Source organism: Cibotium barometz, chromosome 27, assembly GCF_041138505.1.
Source record: "Cibotium barometz isolate CiBa-2024 chromosome 27, ASM4113850v1, whole genome shotgun sequence".
Lineage (NCBI taxonomy): Eukaryota > Viridiplantae > Streptophyta > Polypodiopsida > Cyatheales > Cibotiaceae > Cibotium > Cibotium barometz.
In genome coordinates, this window is record NC_141072.1 from 46,295,608 (window position 1) to 46,302,899 (window position 7,292).

At 36.4% G+C, this 7,292-nt stretch overlaps 1 pseudogene; it reads right to left on the minus strand.

The window, feature by feature from the left end:
- Positions 1-4,001: 4,001 nt before the first annotated feature.
- LOC147623458 (uncharacterized) lies at positions 4,002-6,862 on the minus strand (annotated as a pseudogene).
- Between the last annotated feature and the right edge of the window lie 430 nt (positions 6,863-7,292).

Here is a 7,292-nt window from a genome sequence, read left to right on the forward strand (position 1 = left end):
CTCTTCGTTGGGTCAAACGAGTGTCTATTTGCCTTGATTAACTTAGCCGTTGTTACACGCATGTGAACCTCTTAGAGATATTTTTCTGGAAAAGTGCATGCCAATAACATCCTAGATGGAAGAGGAGGTCCTAAAACCTATTTTTCATCACTGTCTCTCAAGACGAACATTTTTTCTGAAATTTTTTCCCTTGTTTTGTAGCACATTTTTTAGGGTGTTCCAAAAGGAATTTGGAAAAACTCTTTATGAGAGAGTTGTATTTTTGGAGTACTACAACTTTGTCTCCTTGAGTCGTTCGCGATTTTGTCGTTATGACCCTCAAAAAGCAGCCCGAATATGGTCTGCAGTCCTTTTTGCGCTGTTTTTAACGATTTTTAATGCTTTGACTGTTTTTTGCCTCGATTTCCTAGTTGAATTTTGAGGTTGCTAGTCGAAGGCCAAAACGATCGATTTTGACTTCGGACAGTCAAGACCAAATTTGAAGAGCTCGATGTCGGCTTTTCGATGAGAACTAGAGTGCCTTCATCAGATTCATGGTTTAGGAGATACGAGCCTCTAAACATGGGTATTTTTTAGAGTGTTTTTCTTGGTCGACGGACCCCCTTTCTCGTCTCATGAACTAGCAGGGTGCATGCAGTTCAAGGCGGCGAGAAGGGAGCTTCACGAATTTATCATTTTTTGGGTTGTTTCACACCGTGAAATGCTTAGGATTTCACACTGTGAACCGGACTTCACGAAAAAATTAAATTTGATTTTTTTTTGTGCGCGGTGAATTCTTTCACGACGTAAAACGCTTACTAGTTCACATCATGAACCGCTTAGGACATGAACCGGTTTTTTTTTCAGCGTGGACCCTAGGACGTGAATCCTTAGGGCGTGTGAGGAAAATGGTTCACGCGTGAACCATTTTTTTGAATTTTTTTTTACACGGACCCCTAGAGTGTGAACCCTTAGGGCGTGAGAGTGCAGAAAATGGTTCACGCATGAACCATTTATTTATTTATTTATTTTTGGACGAGGATCCCTAGGGCGTGAGAGGGTAGAAAATGGTTCACGCATGAACCTTTTTTTTTACGCAGACCCTTAGGGCGTGAGAGTGTAGAAAATTGTTCACGTGTGAACCATTTTTTTGAAATTTTTTTTAAGGCTAGTAGAAAATTCTAATTTCCTTGTTTTGAGGGGGGGATTATTTTTTGGCATTTTCCCAAAAAAGTAACTGGGAATCAAAAAAGTTAACTTTTGTATAACACCTCCTTACACCCTTCATAAATGACTCCCAAAATGGACAATTTGATAACTCATGGCCATCTACTCATTGAATTCTCATTAGCCTTAATGAGTTATGTAAAAAGATGATTAAGAACTAATCAAAGATTAATCTTTTCACTAGTTTTTTCCTCTTTTATACTAATCAAAGATTAATCTTTTCACTAGTCTTTCCCTCTTTTACACTAATCAAGGAATCTAATTAACCACTAATTCCTAATTAATTCACACAATTAAGCACATCATTGGATAGAGAAAGGGAATGCTAAGCTATGTGGATTAAAAAATATGTAAATTAATCTAAAATAGGAGATTAATTAGACTCTTAATTTTGGTCTCTTCTTTTAAGATAAAATTAAACAAAAGAGAGTCAAATTCCTCCAATTGATGAAGAAATTAATGTAATTAGGTGTTTTGAAGCATGTAGATACTCTCAAAACACTCAAAAATACTAATTTCAACTACTTACGTGATCAATTTGAAGCCCAATTAAAACACTCAAAACACTCAAAAATACTAATTTCAACTACTTACGTGATCAATTTGAAGCCCAATTAAAACATTTTCTAAATTTTTTACCTGTTGAAGTGGATTAATCACCCTTAATGATAAAAACCAATCAATTAAGAGAAATGAGTAATTCTTAAGAGTTTTTTTATGTTTTTAATAAATTTTTTCGATGATTAAGCTGATCCTAACACTCTAATAAATTTTAATAAATTTATTTGATGATTAAGCTGATCCAAAAGCTTGCTAACACTCTAATATATACAATTCCAACAAAAACAATAAATTAAGCTAAAAATTAAGCCCAAAAAAATCTTTACAAAACAAAAAAAGAGAGCTATTTTACACCAAATCACACACAAATCACCAACCATCAAATCTACATCTTTTTCATGGGAAACCATTAATCAAGACAATGGGCAATTGGTAATGTGTAGATTGGAGAAAATACGATCAAAAAAGCCAAGGAATGGCTCCCTAGCAACGGTGCCAAAAATGTTATGGCTCACCCTAACCCCTCTTGAAACACATCCAACAAGAGATTAACTTGTGAACCGAAATTGTCGTGAGGATATTTACAATGGCCGAGCTCGTAACCCTTGAAGTCTCCAAGCACTACAACTCCTTGAGAAGCAATTCCACCATGCCTCCCATGAGCGTTGTCACACCGCCACATTGCTCTCACCTCACATCACTCACACACACTCACTAGCATGCATTAGAGAGAGATATTTCCAAGTGGATTAGCAAGAGCAAGACCCTATTTCACAATGGAAGAGTTTATTGTATTATGAGAGAAATTCACTTATATACATGGCCATAAGTGTTCACGCTCACTTAAACTGTGGCCAATCAGCAGGCACTTTAGGCTCATAAGAGGCCTAATGCTATTACAATAACTACTCTCATAATATATCCATGAAGTACATCACTTAAGACTTCATCCTAACTTGCTACCACACACTCTTGTGAAGAGGGAGTCGCCTTAAGTATTCCAACGGACCATTACGAGCGCCTGTCCAAGTTGTAGCTTTGGACACCGTTGCTTCATATCTTGAATGTATGACCTTTTGGTGTATCTATCTTGACTTCTTGATGTAAGATAATTGTGGTAGTTCTTGTTATTCCTAGGAATGGGTTAACAATCCTAAAGATGTTTTTCAATCTAACAGAAATTCCTACTGTGGTTCAATGTCAAAAAGGAGGTGAAATTCTACGTGGATGTTTTTGGAGACTACTCAATGGAATGGCATCTTGTAGGTGATCTGAAGACACTAAAGTGCATGTTTGGTGTCTCAAATGCAGAGTTCACTTGCTTGTATTGCACGCGCTCAAGGAAAAAGGGTTAAAATGAAAAAGGCACGTGGAATATGAATACTGGGAAGAATGGTGCACTAACTCATGATCAATTCATATGGGATGGCAAAACAATGGTTAGGGTGGATCCAAAGTGAGACCTATACTTGCCATTCCTTTAACATGAGTCCATCCTTGTACACTACATGCCATCTGTAGAATTATGAAAATTTTGGTTTATGAATAATATATATATATTTTGTATATAAGATGCAACCAACGTTAGAGGCCCAAGTAGTGTGTAAGAGAGTGGAGGAGGTTCTTTCATGTGTGGGTCTACACAAAGGGAAAGTGAAAATCAAGAAACATGAAAAGAGGTCAGGTGCAAGTGGAAATATACCATACAAACCAAGTATTGATGGAGCCAAGGCTAGAAAATTTTTGTCACCACCGAAGAATGAAGGCCATTTATTATACTTCTTCAACCATGGAAGTATGAGGCATGGAGAAAGTTACACATGCTTGTTCTATACCATAGTAATAATGGCAAGACTAGAATTGCAAAGGCTTTGTATGGATTGCCTTTGATAAGGTTGCTACACTTCTACAGAAAATGGCATACAACGAAGAAGATGCCAATGACTTAAACAAGCTATGACCACATTTTACAAGTACATGGTGGAAGCATGGACATCAAGTAGCATAACACATTATATAGTAAGATCCCCAATTTTGTATGTTCTTATGTTGTTTAGTGATTCTTATTGAGAATAACTAATGTGCATATGTTGTAGGCTTATGGTCCCTACTTTGCAAATCAAGGAAGCTTAGCTATCTGGTTTACCCAAGGCATGGAACAACACTCACATTGGCAAGCTTATTGCCATTGCAATTTCTTGTCGATTGTTGCTCAAGGGCCAATCATCTTTCATCTACAATGTGAAGGGCTCACGTCCTTCGTAGATAATGTTCACATCCACATATGTGCTATCCCGAGTATCGTTATCAAGACTAATCCAATCACCATTTAGCATCCTCCATCGTCAATGCTTGTAGACCAGACACAATGTTTGTCATGCAATAAAGTACATGTAAAAAAAAGTAGTCAAAACAATCACACAGTTGGAAAACATTTGAATACATCAATACACTTTCTTGAAAACAACATCCTTTGGAGTTACACGACATTCAATTATATTGAGCTCGTATGATGTTGAGCTCCAATTTTTTCCTAGAGTTTTGGATAACCAATCTTCTACTGGACTTTTCACAATGTAAGTGCATGGGCTCTAGTATAATCCAGCACGTGATTTGAACATTTGACCAAAAATGCCAATCGGAATAAACCAATTCAAATACACATTTCTTGAGCTTGTGCTTGGCTTCATTGCATTGAGTATATTTGTGGGAATTTTTTTGGGCATAGGTAAGTAAAATTGACGAGCTACATGTCCACCATTCTACAATTCCCAAAGGTGGCAAAGGCAAGGGTAGAATGCCATACTCAGTGTTACCCTTGGGTACAATGTACTTAGAATTGTAAAATAAGATAAAATCATCTACAATGGTGTACTGCCTTCATATAGTAGCTTACCAATCTATGCATGAAATACTTGCAGTGTACCAGTTAAGCATTCAACACTTTGCTACTCAGTGCTATCTGAAGGATAAATCATTGTCAAGACAAAGAAAACACAATCAGTATCTCCAAATACCAAACCATAAGCCAAGTTATTGAGTGACATGAATCTCAGTATTGGGCGTAGAGCGTTGCAACCCTACTATAGAATGAACATGGATATCTTTGTGCAAAAACACATGTTGTACCAATACTTCAAATGCATTGTGAGATCTCACCCGTCGTTGTCTAAATGCCAGTATCTTCCCCTTCCGGTGCTTTGCTAAATCATGCACATTCCTGGCACTCACCTTGAAATCTCTCTACTTAGGCACATGGATACCCAACAAAAAACACTAGAAAATATCAGTGATCCATTCATTTTTCCTATTTCTCACTTCCATTAAATGTATATTTGCTCTTCTTTCCATAGCCTATCAAAATCCAACATGAAATATGCATCTACAATAATCACCTTAAGAAAAAATCAATATACCTCTCATCTATGATCCACAACTATACCAAAATGTACCATCATAGAGATAGTTGTCACGACTTAGGTATTCTCAGATTTCTCCAGAAGTAATTACTGCATTACAGAGAAATCATGAGGTTGTTAATAAAATACAAAACACTAATTACGCTTAAACAACGGATTAAAATGAAATGAAAATTTATCACATGAGAGAGAGCAAGAAGGTGACCTTGGAGCTCAAGTTTGAGGTAAAGTAGAGCTCGAGTTTAAAACAAAAAATACAAGGGTAGTGGAGGGTAAATGGAGAGGGAAAGTGCATAAAATTTTGTGCCATCAAAATTCTTGTTGAATCCTCTTCTCCCTCTTTTTTAAACAAAAACTCTAGATTTCACTAGATTTAGAGAGAGAGGATACAGTAGAGAGAGTTGTCACCATCAAATCATCCTATTGGTCCTCCATTTATTATTTATATAATTTCTTAGAGGGCCCACTTGAGAGTTCAATTTTTCCCTAAGGAATGAAAAATTGGATTCATGCTTAGGAGGCTTGATCTGGAAGTTTTGGATAGTCAAAGCACTCATCTACACATCTAGATCGTTGTCGAAGAATTGTATGTAAGATTTTTTTTCTTTTGTGTACTATAAGTCTTAGATTTGATCACAAAAATTTGTTTACAAACATTGCAAGGGCATATAAATTTTGTAATATGGTTTTTCGCTCCTTTTTGGCTCTTTAGATGGAATCATGGAAGTAGAAAATGTGTTTTTCTACATTTTTTATTTTTTGAGCAGGGGTCAGAAACGAGCATGCTCGGTCTAAGACTCGAACAAAGAAACGCTTTTTTCATTAGCTTCGTCGTCTCTCTATCATGTAGAAGGTTTCGCTACTTCCTTAAGGCATGACCCCGGAAGACCCAGGAACTAGATTAAAATCTCTATCATGTAGACGGTTTTGCTACTTCGTCATCTCTCTATCATGTAGACGGTTTCGCTACTTCCTTAAGGCATGACCCCGGAAGACCCATGAACTAGATTAAAATCTCAATGTGGGGGATATTTACAATGAGCATTTTGGTAGTGACTTGATATTTGAACAAAACTCTTCTTACTAATGCTTTTCTTCACTAGATTAAAATTTCAATGTGGGGGATATTTATAATGAACATTTTGGTAGTGACTTTGATATTTGAACAAAACTCTTCTTACTAATGCTTTTCTTTTTTCAAGGTTCCTAACATGGGAGTCTTGAATTATAGTACTTATACTTCTCGAATTACTAAACATTTCAAAATTTAGCCTACACAAGCTGTGATTGCTTTCAGACAACTACTATAAGTTTCTACAGTGTAATTTTAGATATGACTATAGTGTACCAAGATTTTTACTTTTGAATTTTGATGGCATTTGCTTCTTAGTCATATCTATGCCTCTCACCACATTTTCTATTAACACAAGATCATCAACATATATCACTAATATCTTAATTAAAACATATGGAAGCTTAATATACATGGAAGCATTTACCTTTAAATGTGTTATATTAATGTCTTCAAGATACTTTGTGAGTTGGTAATACGAAGCTCCTAGTGCTAATATAATACTCACACATTTATATCCAATTGTGTTCTTATCTAATGGAACAAGCTCTAATTTTTTTATTTGCTTTAATGTATCACTCTTTCCAAGTTCTTCTTTATTCATGTTTCCATCAAAGAAGAGCCACCGATGGTGCCAAACCTCAAAGAGTACCGTGCACACTTCCGTGGCACCGTCACTTCTGTGAGTAACCCCAAGGCTCAAAAAGATTACCACTACGATTCCATAACACCCATGTGCACCACACTGTAAAACACCAACTCACCACAATAAAAAGTGGAAAGACGATGCTCAATCAAGTATGCCAGCAAAGTTGGCGGCAACATCACGTCAACGCGTTCATTGTGGATGGACAAGTGACTCTGCCTTTGCTCTTAGTGAGACCAAAAGGTAAGCCGAAATCTTACAATCCCATTGTACATACATAATGTAGCACTTCTTATTACTTATACATACACATATACCCAAGAACGATTAAAAACTTCAAACCCAAAAATGGCCAAAAATTAAACACATTTGCACTTATGTGTACATA